This window comes from Artemia sp. Qi Xiang Cuo, chromosome 7, assembly GCF_049724085.1.
Source record: "Artemia sp. Qi Xiang Cuo chromosome 7, ASM4972408v1, whole genome shotgun sequence".
NCBI lineage: Eukaryota > Metazoa > Arthropoda > Branchiopoda > Anostraca > Artemiidae > Artemia > Artemia sp. Qi Xiang Cuo.
The window spans coordinates 7,722,659-7,743,814 of NC_142800.1; the positions used below are offsets into that span (position 1 = coordinate 7,722,659).

The following is a 21,156-nucleotide window of genomic DNA, read 5'->3' on the forward strand; positions in this document are numbered from 1 at the left end:
AACATGTCTTTTAATATTGATTAAAAATATAATAATCACCACCCTTACAATTGCACCTCAGCCCCCTCTCAATAGAGCCAGATATGACCCTAGGTTATATTCAGAACTTAGCTGATCTTGTTGGTTTGCATTACTTTTGTGCATAGACAGCAGAATTCTAGATTAGGGCCTCTTGGCTATCCTACAAAGTAGTTGATTTAGATAAATGAAACTTTCAAGAATCAATCCAGAGCAAGGGCAGATCCAGTATTTTTTTAGGGGGGGGGGGCAAAATAGGTTGATCCAATAAACTTGCATTAGGAGCAAGTTTAATTAATACAAAAGTGTGTTAATTAAGTAAATTACACTACTTTAGACTACATTAGGGGGGCACTCCCCTCACCCCTCCCCTGGATCCACCACTGATCCATAGCCTCAATGTTACCCTAAGAAGTATGTAGGGCTACAGCCACCCCTTGTCCCTCTGCAACAAATGAAGCATAAGAAAAGCGCTTTGAGCCCCATCACTTTGTTTAATCCTAATTTATAAGGTTTGAAAAATGTGTAACACTATCTTTTAAATTTAGAAAAAAAAACAGCAACATTCTAGTCTACAGGTCTTCTGACAAAAACATTTAATTCCCTAGTCAACATTATTTCAAAATATAGTGGTTGCTAAATGACAACTGTACCTCCACCGCCCCCCCCCCCCCCAAGGATAGGCCATAATCAACAGCAAAAGCAACTGGGGGGTGTGAAATTGAATAAAGGATTGTTAACCAAATTTGTGAGAAAGAACATTTATTTCTACCCATTTTTTACCATATATCCTTATACTTGATATTAAGTTTCATTTTAAGTGGTTTTCCCTGGTGTTTCATTTAATTTACCTGATTTTGATTTTAGAAAATTTTTATTTTCTATTCCAAAGGGACTTGTCCTTTGTCTGCTGATAAACAGCTGATTATCTGTTTGTAAATAAAGCCAGGCTGAATTCAGTGTCCTTCTTCTTCTTCTGAATTTGTAGCCAGTATTAAAGCGCAGTTGCCAAATACTAAAATACTGCCAAATACGCTAAATACTAAATTACCATTGATTGCGTTGGCTCGTCCGTTTTTTGGCGTTTTTTTGGTGGATAATTTGTGCAGAAGGGAGCAATAGCAAACAAACAAGAGGCCGAATTGGTACCAGCGGGATTTTATTCCTTAAACTGCTGGGATTAGGTGATTTGAGTATTGCACTTCCCACATTCTTTCTACCTCGAAAACTGTCAAGGCAATAATGGCACCAAAAAAGAGACAAAGTGAGAGCCCCGTAAAAGGACAAGATAAGTGCCCGGAATGTGCAAAAGGCCTGGACGAGAACTCGCAAGCCGTCAACTGCGACAAATGTCCTAACTGGTTTTGTATTGAGTGCCTAGGATTAAGTGATGAACAGTACGTCCTGCTAGCGAAAATGAATCGTACTATGAAATGTGAATGGAGCTGTCCCCGGTGCATCTTGAACAAGCCTGTGCGCGACGCCGACACCCTAACCAAAGCCATCGAATCTTTCAAATCAGAGGTGCGAGAGGACATTGCTAGCATAACGACCACAGTCAACAAGGGTCTCAGAGAGATTCACAATGAACTTGCCACAAAATGCAATGTTCTCGAGGTGAAAGCAATTGTTGAATCGGCAATTACTGCTCAAGTGACAGGGCTTGCACCAGAAGCACTTGACGAACATATACGCCGTACAGTCAGAAGTGAGCAAGATAGGCAGAGACGCAAACTTAACGTCGTCGGATACGGGATTCCGATCCAAGCAAGTGACGAAGACTTCCTTGCTAAATATTTCAAGGACAACTACAAACTAGCGACCAAAGTCTTCAACGTGAAAAGACTAACAGCCTCGGCCCCCACGGCCGGACAACCACTGCGACACCCACCAGTCCTGTTCACGGTAGCCAGCTTCACAGACAAGAAGCATATCCTGGATGCGTCCTACCAGCGTAAAGACCCGATTCGATTCTATGGCGACAGCTCCAAAGAAGATCGCAACGCTAGAAAAGCCTTGTTGGAAGAAATGAAGAAAAGACAGGCAAACGGAGAAACAGACCTAGTAATAAGAAAGGGCAAAATCACAAAAAACGGTCAAACTCGAGCAATCCCGATGGAGAGATGCTCGAGTATGCAAGAATAACCACTACCTCCAACCGTCTCGTCCCGCTTGTAAATAGTTCATGTGTTAGTGATAATAACGATGTAAACGCAAGTTTGTGTAAATGTATAAACAGTGAATTAACAGTTACGTCCCCATGCCCTTCTGCCTCGTCCCTCATTAGCAGCTCTGTGTACCTAAGCTGCAATTCACCCACTTCAACCAAAAGCGAGAATATTAGTGAGCAAAATAAAAACTCGCCCAGACACACCCAAAAACTTGTGAACATTATGATGGCAAACGTTGATGTTATTACCAACAAGATGCCGGAACTGGCAACAGTGCTCCAACTAAGTCAGATAGACATTGCAACTCTGACAGAAATTTGCCCCAAGAACTCAAGATTTCAAATGACAGAAGACTCAATCTGCCCCTCTGGATACAACATCTTCAGCAATCTGTCTGATCCAAACTGCAGAAGAGGAGTGGCTGTTCTAGCTTCCAAGGAATTCCAGGTAAAAGAAATTTCTGTCCCAAATTATTACTTACCTTGGGTTGAAGCTACATGGGTCCCCCTGTCCCTACCTAACGAAAAGTTTGTCCTAAGCTCAATTTACAGGAGCCCCAGCAGCCCTTGCCAGCTGTCCTCTGAAACAGCAATTGCCGAAATGACGCAATTCATACTATGCAATTACCCAAAGGCAACCCTGCTCATGACAGGGGACTTCAACCTCCCAAATGTGTCTTGGGTAGATGGACAAGGTATGACCAAGTCAAGCCTTGAACAAAACCCATTAGTACAAGCCCTCTCCGACAACTTTCTGTACCAAACAGTAACTATGCCCACAAGAATGCGCCCAGGACAAAATCCCTCCATACTGGACCTAGTCATAACGAATGACCCAGAAAATGTGAACAACACACACACTCTCAGTCCAATTGGCTCAAGTGACCACATGCCAGTTCTTTCATCCATTCAACTCAACTCCAAACCATCAAAATATACCAAGCAATCCTTTACAAATTACAAGATGATGGTGGAAGAGCTGTTAGATGCTAACCTGGAAACACTTATATCAGAAGATGTCGAAGCCTCATGGCTAACTCTAAAAAGACCTTACTAGAGAGCCAAGCCAAACACACCAGCGTAACATGGAAAAAGAAACCCAAAACTCTACCTTTCCTCACCCCAAAAATCAAGAAACTACGCAACAGGAAGAAAAAACTTTGGGATAAGTACATTAAACAAAAGAATACAGCTTTGTACGAGCAGTACAAAACTGCAAGGAACCTCCTCATAAAAGAAACTAGAAAACTGACCTCAAACTACAAAGAACGACTGGCCAAAAACGTCAAGGAATACCCAAAATTATTCTGGAAATACATCTCTCATAAGAAGCCAGGCAGACACACCGTACCAGACCTGGTAAACAACAACTCTATATCCTCTTGCCCCTCTGAAAAAGCAAACCTGCTTAATCAGCAGTTTGCCTCAGTGTTCTCCATGGATGACCCCCAATCAACCCCCCCCACCAGCAGAACAGGCTCACACTCCCTTCCTGATGGTACACTCACCAGTGACAATCGAAGAAGTAACCAAACAGCTTAAGGACCTCGATCCCAATAAATTGACGGGACCTGATGGTCTCAGCCCACAACTGATGAAGGAATTAAGCCCTGTAATATCAGCCCCACTGGTAAAACTATTTAATCTGTCGCTTGCACAAGGAAAGCTTCCTGGGGACTGGAAGAAGGGAATAGTCATCCCAATTCACAAGAAGGGTAGCAAAACTTCTGCAGCAAATTACAGACCTATCAGCCTTACATGTGTGGCATGCAAGGTCATGGAGAGAATCATAAACAAGCGTATCATTAATCATCTTGAGGCCAATTCACTTATCAGCAGTAGTCAGCATGGTTTTCGCTCAAAGAGATCGGTGGACACAAACCTTCTTGAGTCATATAGTCTTGTAACTGACCTACTAGAGAGAGGATTACCTGTGGATATTATATTGTTAGACTTAGCCAAAGCATTTGACAAGGTTTGTCACCGATACCTCATTCACAGGCTACTTACTCTATCTGTTAGTCCACAAGTGGTCAGTTGGACGACTTTCTGAGGGACAGAACACAGCAAGTGAAAGTGATAACTGGACCAAACAGCCATGTCCTTTCTGACGAAATCAAAGTCACTAGTGGGGTTCCCCAGGGCAGCGTCCTGGGCCCCACCCTGTTCAACATCTACATAAATGAGCTACCCCTCATCACCAGCAACAAAACCACCCTATATGTGGATGATTCGAAACTCATAGGTCCTGCCAACACCTCTTCTTCCATCCAATCCCTCCAAACTGATCTCAACCACATTTGCTCCTGGGTCAAAAGATGGCTGCTGGAATTCAACGCAGAAAAATGCAAGGTCATACACTTCGGACACAAAAACCCCAAACATCAGTACCTCATGACCCAAAATTCTGGAAGTCACCACACAGTTGAGCCTGTCCAGGAGGAGAGTGACCTTGGCGTCATCGTTGACTCCCAGTTGAAATTCAGCTCCCACTCACAGAAAATCTCAGCCAATGCTAGTAGAGCCCTAGGCATCATCAAACACAGCATCACCCGTAGGAGTAAACACGTAATCACCAAACTCTATAAAGGATTAGTAAGACCTAGACTGGAGGTGGGGATGATACTGGCCACCCCTCGATTCAAAAAGGACAAGGCAGTTCTTGAGCAAATCCAACGAAGGGCCACTAAGATGATTGTCGGCATGGAAAACAAGACATACAGTGAACGGCTGAAGGAACTCAACCTCCCCTCCTTAGTATATAGACGGAAACGGGGAGACATGATCCAGGCGCACAAACTCCTTTCAACCAATCGAGAAAATGAGATCCTGGAGATCGACACCTCCCACAAAACACGAGGACACCTTAGACGAATCCGCAAACATCACGCTACAACTGGAGCAAGATGCAATTTCTTCTCGAATCGGATTGAGAACCTCTGGAATAACCTCAAGGAGGACACTGTGGCTGCTGAATCAACAGATGCTTTCAAACGCCACCTGGATGCTGAGTGGAAAGATACACCATGGAAGTTTGACTGGGAAGCACCAGAATCTTCCACCAGAACTTAACCAACTACAACAGTCATCATAAGGAGTGATTCAACAGGATCGAAAGTCCTTATTTCACTCCAAGCTGTGATTTAAGGTAATTTAAGGTAATAATAGCCCTTAATAATAAATATCCATTGTTTTTCATTGCTTGAATAATTATATCTCTTTCTTTTTCACAGCCATTTATATTCATAGCTTGGTCTGTTATCTTATATCTTTGAACAATCAATAATTGTTTATGTATGTATATATTCTTTCTTGAAAATAGCTTGATAAGTTTTTCTGAAAATTGGCAGACTAATATTTTCGAGTCTGAAAAAATAATCCAGATATGTTGTGACTGAGATATTCTTTTTCCCTTTTTTGTAACTTTGAAAGGGTTTTTAGAGACATTCAACTACAATAATGATCATTTGGACTGCATTTTAAGTAAAGTAAGGTTGTTTTTTCCTGTGCATGGTTCAGGGACACCAATTCACAAACTGACTGGGCAAAAAGCAAATGAACATAACTTTGAATTTCATTATACAGGGGTGAAAGGATGGTTTGTTGTGATACACCTGCCAATGATGAATTAAACATTTGGTTGAAGACTGGAGCACCCCAATGTAGATGTGAACTCTTTGCACACAGTCCCTGTCTACACCATACTTGAATGACTCCAAGTTTTGAGATTGGATGGTTTGATTGCTTAAGGAGTTCAAAAATGGGGCAACAAAGTTGGAAAAAAAAGTTGTAGGAGTTGGGTAGTTTTCTGGGAGTTTCCCTGGGTTCTCTGGTTGGGGTTGGTGGGAAGAAGACTTGAGCTAGGGTTGACCTGCAACCTAGAATTAGAATAAGTTCTTCTAGCCTCTGCACTTACCAGGGATGCCAATTCAAATGGGAGAATTGACTCCTAGAGTTTGAAAATAAGCTTCTACTTTGCATCTTTGTTTAAAAACAGAAAAATTACAGCAAAGATCAGCAATTTTAGAAAAATTACACACAGAAGTTTTTTCTTGTGTGAGTCAGGGGTGGCCTAAACATTTATGCAGGGGGGGGGGGTGGGATTACACTGGACACCGTTGTCATGTCTAAAATTCACTTCATTGAGCAAAACTTGATATCCCAGTACTATTAATACAAAATAACCAGAAAAATAAGATATATATATATTTTTCAACATGTAGCCTATTGTCAACAATTGGAACAAATTATATAATGAAACTGTTACTGCTGAATCTGTTGGTTTTTAAATGAAGGCTAGAAGCTGAGTGGTCCTCCAAAGAGCATAAATTCAATTGGGATGCTATTGAAGATAGAGCAGCACCTGGTCACCAGTGATTCTTGTATACAACTAGTCATCATTCTGGAGCTCTACAAGGAGTAATCCTTAGATTGCTCCTAGCTGCAATTTAAGGTAGAAACCATTACAGCCTTCTCAGAAAGAGCCTAGTGTTGTTTGGGGAATGAAATGGTTCTACTCATTTGTTATTATAATGTTTCCTTCAGAAGAGCTCATAGAACAGAATGTCACAAAAAGCCATGATATGGCTTAAAATCCTGCTGATATTATGAGAATTATGTTTCTAAGAACTAGGGCCCATGAAAAACAGAGTAGGCCTAAAACCCAAAATTAAGGGGAAAAAATTGTAACAACTTAGATATCTAGGTATAGACCTAGACCTAGCCTAATAATCTTGCCTATGAAATTTTATAAGCCCTAAAAATGAGGGAAATGTGGATATAATAGCTTGACACCATCCTTCTAGGGTACAGCCGAGATCTAGGCCTAAGCTATTTTAGGCCCTAGATTCATTCTTCTTGAGTTTACTTTAGGTCAAAATCAGTTATTTTCCAAGGTAACAAAAACACCTTATTTATAATTTTACCATATTTAGAATCAAAATTAAGGTAGGCTAAAGTTCTACCAAATCATATTATTGAGTTAGGACAAAAGTGAATACGCCATTCAATACCTTTTTTAATGCTGATTACAAATATAATTATCATTTCTATCGTAAATGAATTTCCGCCCCCCCCCCTACATACGTACCAATTCAGGGTTAGGTAGCCTATATATAGGGGGGGGGGGCTGAAATTCATTTCTGATAGAACTGCTTATTATATTTGTAATCAGCATAAAAAAGGCATCAAATGGTATATTCACTTTATTCCTAACTAAATAATATGATTTGGTAGAACTTTACTAAAATTAAAATGAGTAACAAATGCCATTTTCATCTATAGCTAGGATAACCTCGGCCAAGCAAATTAGTTTAATCAAAACATCCAGAAATTTACCCTCATTTGTTACTATGGTGTTCCCTTTTAAGGGTAGCTTACATCTTCATACAATATTAACAAAAACTTACAATGCAAACTTCCTTTTAACTTATGTCTTGCTAGATTTTTATTTGGCCAATTGTAACCTAGGCCTAAATGAACCTGACAAGGCCAAATCAATTAAACCAGCCTAATCTAATTAACTTTCAGGTTGCATTCCTAAGCCAAGACATTAATTGCATAGAAAATCATACAGAAACATAGAGGAATCAGAATGTATCCTTAAAAACACTCAGGGTCCAGTTGAGTAGGAAAATTTTCAGCTTAGAGCTGATAGTAAATATTCTATTTCTTTCATAAAAGTATTTTCCGCAAAAGAGAATGCGTTTTCATTGACTTGGGACATGAGAAATTATTAGAATCATAAATTTGAAAAGTGAAAAAGTTCATTGTGAAAATGGGTATCTATAGCCTGATGAATGAAAATTTTTTGCGCCTTATGAGCAAGTGACAAAAAAAGAATGAAATGAATCACTTCTGAATATTTGAGCAAGATCCAATTTGAATTGTTTTTTTACCAGAAAATTCCTGAAACGAACAACTTGTCGCCAACAAACATCTCGCCGAAATATCCTGTAACTCTCTTATCAAATCGAACACTGCCAAAATGAACTTGAGATCAAATTCAAAAATTTTAGAGAATGTGAAATTCTTAGGGAAATCTGAGCTGAATAGTAAAGAGATTACCCAGAATGTTGCAAGTGAAGTACAAGTACCTCCTGCTAAAAAAATTCGTAAGAAAATTGTTGTGCAAGTAGTAGATGAAAATGCTGGAGCATCAACTACCAAGGAAGAGATACAGGTTTTATCATGGAAACCTTGGAATTGGCCAAAGACTTTACAAAACATAAGAGAAATGAGAAAAAATAAGGATGCACCTGTTGATGTTATGGGATGTGAAAAACATGGAGATTCCATTGGTACAGAGAAGGTAATAGCCTATCTCCTTTAAAGGTGTAGGCTAATGAAACTAGAAAAGATCTTTTGGTCAAAGTGTAGGCTATACACCATTTGATGTCTTTTTGGTAAATTTTTATAAAATCATATTATTGAGTTTCAAATAAAGTGAGTGTACCATTCGATGCCTTTTTTTTATGCTGATTACAAATATAACAATCATTTCTATCGGAAATGAATTTTAGCCCCCCCCCTCCCCAATATATGCTGATTCAGGGTATATATTTCTACATTAGGAGGGGGGGGCAAATTTTATTTCTGATCTAAATGGGAGGTAAGTTTAAACTTTACCCCCCCCCCCCTACTTTTGAAAAATATACCCTTAATTTGAATATATAGGGGGGGGGGGCTAAAATTAATTTCCGATAAAAATTATTATTATATTCGTAATCAGCATAAAAAAGGCATCAAATGGTATATTCACTTAATTTGAAACTCAATAATAGGATTTGGTAAAAATTTACCAACACTCCTTTCCTTTTTTATGCTTTTTAAAAATATAATAATCAATTCACATGCAAACACCCCCCCCCCCCCCATGATGGTCTTACACAGCCTAGAACTAGTAATGTATGTTTCTATTACTTCAATGTATCCATATGCTGTAGACATATCACCTATAGCCTTCTTCTTCTATTTAACAGCAGGCGGGCTTTTCAGTAAAACTATTTAGCCCTTTTTCTTTTGCTTCACTCTGTGGGCTACAGAGCTACTGGCTTGATTGCCTCATATTTATTAGATATTTTCAGATATCTTTCAGTAGATCTTTCGACTCTAGGAGTTCAATTATAAGACGATAGATGTCGATTTCTATGCTCTGTGTACAGGTATAGTTGGCTAGGCTCTTGGTTGATAGTAGGATTTTTTGGTGTTTGAAGTATTTTAACAGTTTACAAAGCAAGGTATGTTGTGCAGACGTCAGAATGTTACATTCAATTAGGTAATGGTCAATTGTTTCATTATTCATATTACAATGACTGCAAAGAGGGGACAGTGTAATTGAACCACTTTAATTATAAAACTTATATGACAATTCAAGGAAATTTAGTCCATTTGCTCCAGAACAAATTCTATGATAAATTTTAGAAAGACACTTATTGGGAAAGGGGGAAAGGGTAGGATTAATCTTATTAGAATTAATATCTGATAGCCTCCATTGGTAAATATCTCTAATTGGGATTGGCCTCCCACTTGGCTGGTCAATATTTATAGCATTTTTTGCTATTTCATCAACCTGATGATTACCACTTATGCCAGAGTGGCTAGGAATGTACTGAAAATAAGTTTTTATGTCACTTGAAGGAAGATTATCAATAATACTGTGACAATGACATGTGTCAATGTCCAAACTATATTGAGGGGCTGAGGCCAGCGACTCAAGGCTTGATAAAGAGTAGAAATAGATTATAATATTATTTGAATTTTCAATCAAAGGTTGGTTTCGCTTAAGGTGTTCTAATGCCATGATTATGGCATTTAACTCAGCAGACAATATAGATAAATTATTAAATAATCTCTCGCCCATTGCAATTTTCAGGTGAGGAAGAAAAACACCACTTGCAACCTTCTCATTCATTTTTGACCCATCAACAAATATTTGAAAGTGATTTTTATAGGTAATTGTATTAAGTTCTGCAAATTTTTTCTGGACAAAAGCAATGGGGGTTAAATCTTTATTCCATTTTGAAAATTCAGTATTAATTATGGGAAATGACCAATTCCATGGAGGGGATTGGGGGAAAGTAGGTGCAATAGACTTTGCTGGTACAGGGAGCTTCTTTTGAATATTGGCATACTCATCTGTAATACCTCTATACATGGCTGGATTAAATATTATATTTTAATAGCCTATTAAAAATTATATCTTCTCAGCATTTGATTCATCTCAGTGTGATTGAGCATGTAGTTACCAAAATAGGCTAGCCTATTAGGGTAAAAGACCTCTTTTTGGGAAAGACCACTTTTCTTTGGCATTCTGGAAAAATAGCAATGGGTTTTTGGGCTACCCCTTTTTTACTAATGCATGATGCAATGTGAGGTTAGTAACAAGAACTACACCTTCTTGGACAAATTTTCACCAATATTTGTCAGCATCAACTGAAAACTTGGTCTCTGTTTTGACAAGCAATTTAAAAGAAAAGATATATTTAATATTTGTGATTTAAAGTTTAAACATCAAGCAATAAAAGTTGCATTTTTAGAATCAGAAGAAAGTCAGCTTTCTGTTAATATGTGAATAAAACTGAAACATTAAAAACATATATACATAAAAATAGAATAATAGGTATTTCCAAAAAGAGGTCCTTGTAGGTAAGTTAATAAACTAATAATTTCAAGTGCTTGATCTTAAATAATTATAATAAAAACCATATTGATGCATAGTTTAGATTTTTTACTTTTCTCTGATATGCACCATTTTTTCCAATTTCTCTTTGGTTATATAGTTTGGGAATTTTGGGTTAAATAATTTTTTCCAATCGGATACTGGTTTTCTACCCTATTTGAAATGTTTTTATAAAGTGGATAATAGCCTAATGAAGGAAACATGATAACCAGATTAATATATACATTCTTCATATTATAAAGTAAGAATGTTATTTGTTATTATAAGTCTGCAATTGGGGTTACTGAGAATGAGCCGTGTTAAGAAAACAATTCTCACTTCATAACATGCAGAATAATTGTAGTTAACATATTTTTGACTGCAAATTCACTATTCCCCCACCCAGGGGCATCCCAATGCTCATTTTATTGGGGGTGGGCAATATTTGTAAATTTTACTGAATTGGCAGGTTTGGCTCTTCTTACCCAGTGGTGAGAAGGTTTTCTTCAGAGCATGTAATGTTGTAAGTAGAGTCCCCCAAGGTACTGTTTTGGGCTGTAGTCTACTATATTCCTCTTATAACAATATGGTTAATGGAATAAAAAGCAACATCATTCTCTATACTGATGAATCCAAGCTGCTTGGACTCACTAATCAACAAAGCCTGATGTGTAACCTTCTGAAAATCCAAATATGGGCACAAGATCGACTACTTGAGCTCAGCATATCAAAGTGCAGTGTCCTTCACTTTGGTAGTAATAACCCTTGTTGCCAGTGCAACATGTCTCATCTCAATGCAGTGTCAAAGTCAGTGCTTAAGAGTAGTCCTAATCATAGACGGCGCGCTAGCGCTGCCTAAGTAAAGAATGATGTGGCCACAATGTGTTTTTTTTTTCTTTTTTTGAAAGGCACTTCGCATTGAAGGAGCTGTCGGAGAAACTTCGGAAAGGGCTCATTCAATTGGAAATTTGGGCGGCTACTGTCCAGTTTAATAGTCAAAAGTGATTGGAGGGCAACCAGCCCACCTCCCCCCCCCCAGGCCCATCATTCCCCCCAACACATCCAATCAAAATTTTGAGATAGCCATTTTGTTCAGCATAGTTGGTTTCCAGATAGAAAATTTCTTTTTGAGGAGGACACTCCCCCACAACTCTTGGGGCAAGGGGTTTAAGTTATGCCCTGAGGGCATAAAAGGTTTATAGAAGGTGTTGTCGTAGAAACTTCAAAACAGGCTCATTCGATTGGAAATTCGAAGGGCTAGTACCCTTTTTAGTAGTCGATAGTGATTGGAGGTCAACTAGCCCCCCCCCACGCTCATCATTCCCCAAATACATCCAATCAAAATTTTGGACATAACCGTTTATTTCATCTGAGTTGATTTCCAGATAAAAAATATGTTTTTCAGGAGGACACTCCCCCACTACCCTCCGGACACCGGTTTTAAGTTATGCCCTTGGGGCATATAAGGTTTTTATAGAAGGCGTTGTTGTAGAAACTTAACGGGCTCATTTGATTGAAATTCGAAGGGCTAGTACCCTTTTTAATAGTCGAAAGTGATTGGAGGGCAACTAGCCCCCACGCCCTTCATTCCCCCAAACACATCCAATCAAAGTTTTGAGATAGCCGTTTTGTTCAGCGTAGTTGATTTCCAGATAGAAAATATATTTTTAAGGAGGACACTCCCCCACAACCCTCAGGGCAAGGGTTTTAAGTTATGCCCTGGGGGCATATAAGATTTTTATAGAAGGCGTTGTCGTAGAAACTTCAAAAAAGGCTGATTTGATTGGAAATTAAAAGCGCTAGTGCCCTTTTTAATAGTCGAAAGTGTTGGAGGGCAACTACCCCCACGCCCATCATTTCCCCAAACACATCCAATCAAAATTTTGAGATAGCCATTTTGTTCATCATAGTTGATTTCCAGATAGAAAATATGTTTTAGAGGCGGACACTCCCCCACAACCCTCGGAGCAAGGGTTTTAAGTTATGCCCTGAGGGCATATAGGAACGATGTTGGCACAATGTACTATTTATTAATTTTTTTTCCTTTAGGAAGGGGTCGTCACTTCATATGGAAGGGGTCGTCGTAGAAAATTCAAAAGGGGCTCAGATTAAAATTGAGAGTTCTAGTGCCCTTTTTAATAGTCAAAAGTGATTGGAGGGCAACTAGCCCCCCCCCACGCCTCGCCGTCCTCCAAACACATCCAATCAAAAATTTGACATAACATTTTGTTCAGCGTAGTAGATTTCCGGATAGAAATATATTTTTGAGGAGGAAACTCTCCCCACAACCCTCAGGGCAAGGATTATAAGCTATGCCCTGGGGGCATAAAGGTTTTTATAGAAGGCGTTGTCATAGAAACTTAAAGGCTCATTCGATTGGAAATTCAAAGGGATAGTGACCTTTTTAATAGTCGAAAGTGATTGGAGGGCAACTAGCCCCTCTCCCCCATACCCATCATTCCCCCAAACACATCCAATCAAAATTTTGAGATAGCCATTTTGTTCAGCGTAGTTGATTTCCAGATAGAAAATATGTTTTTGAGGAGGATACTCCCCCATAGCCCTCAGGGCAAGCGTTTTAAGTTATGCCCTGGGGGCATATAAGGTTTTTATAGAAGGTGTTGTCGTAAAAACTTCAAAAAAAGATCATTCGATTGGAAATTCAAAGGGCCAGTGCCCTTTTTAATAGTCAAAAGTGATTGCATGGCAAATAGCCCTCCCACGCCCATCGTTCCCCCAAACACATCCAATAAAAATTTTGAGATAGCCATTTTGTTCAGCGTAGTTGATTTCCAGATAGAAAATATGTTTTTGAGGAGGACACTCCCCCACAACCCTCAGGGCAAGGGTTATAAGTTATACCCTGGGGGCATATAAGGTTTTTGTTGAAATCTTTGTTGTAGAAACTTGAAAAACGGCTCATTCGATTTGAAACTCAAAGGGCCAGTACCCTTTTTAATAGTCGAAAGTGATTAACGATATATTTTGTTGTTGTTTAGGCTAGTGCACTTCGTATCGAAGGAGTTGTCGTGGGAACTTCGAAAAGGGCTCATTCGATTGAAAATAGAAAGGGCTGATGCCCTTTTAATAGTCAAAAGTAATTGGAGGGCAACTAATCCTCCTTCCACTCCACCCTCCCACGCCCACCCTCCCATTTGCCCATTAGGTTTAAAAACTAAATCTTGCCTTAAGATTAAACCAAAATGCACTGTGATAATGCTAGTTCCCAATAAGGCATCTCAGCAGCATCCCAAAAATAACTAGGAGTGTAAAGTTAAAAATTTCAGGGTTACTTCTGCTCTAAAAATTTAATCAAACCAAAATACCGTAAGTGTATCTAAGCTATCAAAAAAAGTAAACAGATTTTCTGTAAATGGTATCAAGTTTTCCGTTTCAGGTCAACTAGAGAAGGAATGAAACTAAATTAAACAGTACTATTCGTGTCCAGATTTGTGAAAAAGTGTATGCTGTTAAAAATGGCTGAAATTTTTTCTCCAGCGTATAAATAGCAGGCCAAACTATAAAGTCGTAAAAAATGAAAAGATTTCAAGTATTATTTTCTTTTTCTCTGAGAATACTATGTCAATATAAAACGAACAGATATTAATTAAAAAAACTTTTTCCACTAAATAAGTTTTTCAAAGAAAAGTAAAAAACTCCATTAAACCAAAAATGAGCAAAAAATCAAATCAAATAATCTACCAAGCGTGAAACTACCACAAATCAGCATCGATAAATAAATGAAACCTAGAACGAACAGAAATTACAATAAATAACCAAGTTAAACTCAAAACGAGCAGAAATTAACATAAGTTGGGCGCAAAACTCCTATGCCTTCCCAAGGCCAGAACAAAATTTGCACTTTACTGAAAAAAATATAAATGTTTTTATTCTCAGAACTTTAATCAATAAAAAAATATTAAAAATTTGGTTAACAAACATAAGTATATTTATATTAAAATGACAATGCACATTCATTTGTATTTTTTTCAGTAAAGTGCAAATTTTGTTCTTTCCTTGGGAAGGCATAGGGGTTTTGCGCCCAAATTATGTTAATTTCTGCTCGTTTTTAGTTTGACTCGGTTATTTATTATTATTTCTGCTTGTTTTGGGTTTCATTTATTTATTAATGTTGAATTGTGGTAGTTTCATGCTTGGTAGATTATTTGATTTTATTTTTTGCTCATATTTGGTTTAATGGAGTTCTTTACTTTTCTTTGAAAAACCTATTTTGTGGAAAAGTTTTTTTTAATGAATCCTAAAGAAAGAGATCTAGGAGTACTAATAGATGAACATTTAAAGTTTCATGGCCACTGACAACAAGCTGTCTCAAGAGCAAATTCAATTCTTAGTCTCATTGATCACACTATAACTAGCTGCTCCTGTAAAGTCTTTCTAAGGCTACAGTCAGGCCTTTATTGGATTTTCGTGAATGTCTCATCTCCCCTTTTAATCAGAATGATACTAACCTAATTGAGGGAGTTCAAAGGCATGCCACAAAGCTCATAGTTGGCCCACATAATCTTCCTTACAACAAGAGAATGGAGTACCTGCAGCTGCCAGAAATCATTTTCAGATGCTGCTGAGGTAATATGATGCTGACCTACAAGTATAATAGCCAACCAAATAACTGCCTCTTTACAAAATGTTGAAGTTAACATCCAGTTAATGCACAAACACAGCAACATTTTTTCTCCAAGTGTGATGTCAACAACTGTAAGTCTTCAAGCTGAAATGGTGATTGCACTCATACCTGTGCCCTTTAAGTCCAGACTTGACAAGGAATGGAATCACAAGTCATGGAAATATGAGTGGAACCACCCTTCCAATCAATTAACCTCTGATGCCAACTTCGTCATAAGAGTGTCTTGATTGGAGGCTGATGCTACTTGTCATACCCAACCATCTTGCATACTCTATCTGAAGTTGTTGTTGTGTGGTGGAGTCAGCTTTACACCGCTGAAGAATGGTTATTACAGGCCATACCTATCTTGCAGTCACTGTTACTGATTAGGCTTAAGTTACATCTCTCAGGCAGACCTCTCTTACAGCATGTCACTGGGCCCAAACACAGTTACAAAATTACATCATCCTCAACATGGAGCACAACAGATCCAGTATGGACCTTAATTGTGCTTCAAAGTGCAAATTATAGTAATTAAGGTAATTCTGCCATGCATCACTATTGTTTTTGTGGTTTTTGTTGTCACAATTGGTTCAAATTTATGGTTACAAAGGTCAAAACAAGAGAGGTTTTGTGGGAAATATATAATTTGGGCTATATATTTGCACATTCGGGGCGGGGGGGGGTATAGTGGAGCTGGATTCACAATGTGTTAGCTACAAGTATTCAGTGTATTATAAAGTAAGGATTGTTTTCTTAGCATGATTTCTTCTTTTCATCCATATACGTATTTTACCATTTTATAATCCATATCTTTTTGGGGCTAAATGTCATTAGTTATTAATGAATTGTTGGAAACTTGTGAGAAAGGGTCTTACTGATTGCTGGTAGGTGGTTCATTGAGAAAATCTACTTTGGGGCAAATAAAGATTACATGACAATAATATATTGTTAACATGAAAAATTTTACTTTTTAAAATTCTCAATGTGCAAACTGTGTATCTTTTTTGAATATACCTTGTATAACTTTTTTTTTAGCTTCCGGTAACTGTTACATTGCCTAAAAATAATTGTGCAGTAATTCTGTATTTTGCAAGCTGATTGCATTGAAAGCATAAAATAGTCTATTTTGGTGAAATGCAGTACAGTTTTGCAAAGATGGTGGTGTTTTTTTGAGCTGAGTAATAAAATTGTGCATCAATTACAAATTTTCCAAGTGGTAAGAACTCATCACAACTTGGACAATGACTGTTCTGATAATTTAAGATAAAAATTCCTCTATTAACAGCCCCAGTACCATGCAAAATTTGCTTGTGCATTGCCAATCTTTGTGGAGTGGGTTGCAACCAAGTATCTATTTTGTCTCTGATTATCCTGTCAATTGCTTGAAGTCTATTTCTGAAATTCTTGAAAAAATGGACTTTCAGCACAAAAAAATGATACCCTAATATACACTGATGAATTGAGATTGGAGGTACATATTCCCCCAAAATCGGCATAAACCATTTATTCTGAATGAAAAACATTGGTTCACCCAAAAATGGGGCCTGAATAATGGGCCAAAAAACTGATTTTTGCCAAATGGCTAGAAACTTATCTGTAAGACCCTTGGCCAAGGGGATCCTAATATACGAACGTAATTTAGGCTTGGCCACAGGCCACCCAAATGGAGCTTGAAAAGGTTTCTAAAAATTTTTTTTGTCGCCTAAAAGATATATTGTTAAGTTGTTAGGACAATGCACAAGCAAGATTGAAAAAAAATTATATTGGTTCAAACCAGAAATGGGGCCCGAAAATTGGACAAAAATTGATTGTTTACCAAATCGCTTGAAAATTTTATCTGTAACACTCTTGACCAAGGGGACACCAATATACAAACTTATTCTAAGCTTGGGCACAGGCCCACAAAAATGGGCTCAGAACTTTTATTGGGTTTAAACTTTTATCTCTGAAAGTCCTTGAGCCAAAAAACTCCATTACCATGGGCGTACTTAGCTTCTTCTCTAGGGGGGGGGGCAGCCGATTCTGTGATGAAGAGTGGGGGCTGAAGTTATATTGGCAGTTCACAAAACCTTACATTGCCAAGAAGTTCTATCATACCTATGAAATATTTATTAATAAATAATCACCAAAAATTTTCAATCATCAAGAAGCTACAGCATTAATCAATCTTCTTGGATTAGAGCTGAATCTTTCCAACAAATTATGGATACTTGGCGGATAATTGCATCTTATTTGAACTATGTTCTGTTATTCCAACTGTTTCAACCATCTACCTTTTATCAACTGCTTTTTTAACCTTCAACCTTATTCAACTGCTTTTTCAACCATATCTAGTGTAAATCTGAGGTTCTAGGGGGGGGGGGGGCAGTTGCTCCCCACCCTTCCGTACGCCCATATCCACTACACAAACAACATTGAAAAACAAGTACTGTCTCGTAAAAAAAGTTGGGTCAAAAAAAGGCATGAATCTTTTTTCCAAATGGGTTGAAAATTGTATTTATAAGCCCTGGGCCAACCTTAACATTAAAGAAAAAACGCCCTAGAGAGGGGCCTGAAAAAAAGGCTAAAAATGCTAGTCTTTTTGAACTGCTTGAAACTTATAACTGTAAGTCTCTATCAAGGGGATTTTACGCGAATTTGAAAGATTGTTTACACAAATTTAAAAAGACTGCATTTCCAGAAAAAGGACCTAAAAACGTTTCTTTTTTTCAAGTTGCTTAAAACTTGCAACTGTAAGTCATTGGTCCAAAGAAACCCCAACGTATGATAAAATTTTTAGGCTGGGAGCATGAGCCCTCCAAAAACAGGGTTTGATTAAGAACCAGGGATCTGTCTTGCATCTCTGGGGCCCTGAGGTAAAGGAATCCTGATGTTCAAACAAAAGACTAGGTTACGCGGTTGCGCCTCTCAAAATTTGGGCAAATCCGTTACTGTGATAAGCCCTCAAACTATTTTCCATTAGTCTTTAGGCAGCACCCCTCATATGAAGAATAATTTCTGTTCGTTCTAAGTTTTAATGTTGTTCCTTACTTTCAGTGGAAGAGAAATTTTTATTTAGTCAAGTTCTTTGACTATGACATACCGTAGTTTTTCAATTGTTTGAAGGTTTTCCTTCCTATGAATTGTTAACCAAATTTTTAAACCAGGAGAGGTAAAGAATCGTTCAATACTTAGAATATTATTTAACCTACTATATTTACTTTTAGCTATCCATTTAATTGTTTAGGATTTTTCTTCTTTCAAAAGAGCCCAGAGAGCCCCAATTGAGGAGGGGGTGGAGTGGCCCAGTTCTAGATTTTTGCCCCTCATAGGCTGTGAAAAGATCTATAGTGGTATTTTGATTGAAAAAAGATCTACCCTCTAGATTTTTAGAAACAAAGCACTTACTACATTTTCGCGAATTAGTACCCCCTGGAAAAGCCTGGAGACATAAACGATATACAATCTATCTCCTTGAAGCTTCTATTCACAAATAATTCTAACTAATTTACGCCTACAAAATAGAAAATGTTCACTAGAATTAACTTTATTCCAAAAACTAAAAGAAACTCAGTTCTTCCCAGAACAGAAGGGCATAGCGCATATTTTATAATTTTACGGGGTACAGGAAATTTGAAGAATGTGTTTTGTAATCTATAACTAAAACATACACTGGCTTTGGATACGTAAATCTTGCCTCAATTGCACAAAATGAGTTTTAATTAAAAACAAATGTTTACATTAAATGTATGTTTGTCTGTATATATCGTTATCATAAAATGGTTTTATCTCTCCAATTCCTATTGCAAGGGGGTCACCAATTCTGGCAATTAAAAACATGGATTCTTTTGCTGATTAAAAAAAGCTTTTCTAGTGGAAGTAAAGAGGGGAGGTAAGACTTAAAAGGAACATAAATTATTGTTTTGTAGCCTAGGACAACATGCATCTTTAGAACTAGTTGACATAAATCGACTCATGAGATTTCTCTATATTTTTAGAGTTTTGTAAAACTAGCACTGTACTGAAAACACAAAACAATCTCGGATTAATGTACAGTAGACAAATAAATTGCTTTATTTTGCCTTTTTAAAATATAAGTATTATTTTAGGATGTTTAATATTTTTTGAAATTCGGCTGATTCGGTACCAGCATTTTCATTGGGGGGGGGGGGAGGGCAAGAGGGGTCTATATACAGAGATTCAAGAGGCATTGGTCATATAATAATTGTTCTCCAAATTATTGGGGGGCAACTGCCCTTCCCCTGAAAAGACGCCATTGGACACATCTGAGTGAGGGTGTGCAGGGATTGTAGGCTTAGCTTTAATAATTCCATAAGAATGTAGGACCAGTTTATTTGGGCTATTTTTGTACAGATATGTAGCATTGGCTGCAAATCAATAACTGCTCGTTTGGCGTCTTTTCTTTACTCTTTACTTAAACGAACTGTTCATTTGCGGCTTTATCATATAGATAAGAATCCCAGGGTTTTTTTATTATTACTGTTATCTTTGGGAAGGTGCAGATACAAAGTTCAATTTGACATATACTGTTTTAATTATATTAATTAAAAAAAACTCTTTCCACAAAATAAGTTTCTCAAAGAAAAGTAAAGAATTCCATTGAACAAAAAATGAGCGAAAATAAAATGAAATAATCTAACAAGCATGAAACTACCACAAATCAGCATCGACAAATAAATGAAACCCAAAACGAGTTGAAATTAACATAAAGTTGGGCTCAAAACCCCTGAGCCTTCCCAAGGCCAGAACATAATTTGAACTTTACTGGAAAAATATAAATGTTTTTAATTTTATAACTTTAATAAATCAAATAATATTGGGTTTCATTTATTTATCGATGCTGATTTGTGGTAGTTTCATGCTTGGTAGATTATTTGATTTTATTTTTGCTCATTTTTTGTTCAATGGAATTCTTTACTTTTCTTTGAAAAACTTATTTTGTGAAAAGTTTTTTTTAATTAGTCTCTGAAAAAGATCAAGCAAATCTTCCTTGGTCTTTCGAAGCGCCCACGGTACAGAATCATACTAAACCACTTTCATTACTTTAGCCTCCAATATCGTAATTTTGGTTTCAGACTCACCTTCCCATTCTTCCAAACTTTTTACAACTTAAAAAACACAGTTTTTTCACTGTTTAATTTAGTGCTCCCTTGGTATTCCGTGAAAGTCTCAACTTAATATATCCTTTGACGGTCGTAAGATATTGTAATCTCGCCCATTTGACGCAGAGTCTGGACACAAATGTCATATGGCTAAATGTCACAAATGGTTAAATGTCAATAGTTATTAATGAATTGTTGGAAACTTGGGAGAAAGGGTCTTACTGATTTCTGGTAGGTGGTTCATTGAGAACATCTACTTTGGGGCAAATAAAGATTACATGACAATAATATATTGTTAACATGAAAAATTTTACTTTTAAAAATTCTCAATGTGCAAACTGTGTTTATCTTTTTTAATAAACCTTGTATAACTTTTTTTAGCTTCCGGTAACTGTTACATTGCCTAAAAATAATTGCAATAATTCTGTATTTTGCAAGCTGATTGCATTGAAAGCATAAAATAGTCTATTTTGGTGAAATGCAGTACAGTTTTGCAAAGATGGTGGTGTTTTTTGAGCTGAGTAATAAAATTGTGCATCAATGACAATATTTCCAGGTGGTAAGAACCAAGCACAACTTG

General features: G+C 37.4%; 1 protein-coding gene across 4 annotated transcripts in view; it reads right to left on the reverse strand.

The window, feature by feature from the left end:
* LOC148949905 (glycerol kinase-like) overlaps positions 1-21,156 on the reverse strand; it is a 126,812-nt gene that overhangs the window by 67,087 nt on the left and 38,569 nt on the right. For 2 of the 4 annotated variants that reach the window (XM_089091990.1, XM_089091993.1), the window contains exon 1: positions 7,762-7,899. The exons of the other annotated variants lie outside the window; for them this stretch is intronic. The gene's annotated coding sequence lies outside the window, so the exon portion shown is untranslated. Of the gene's footprint in view, positions 1-7,761; positions 7,900-21,156 lie in introns of those variants that run through there. 4 annotated transcript variants of the gene reach the window in all.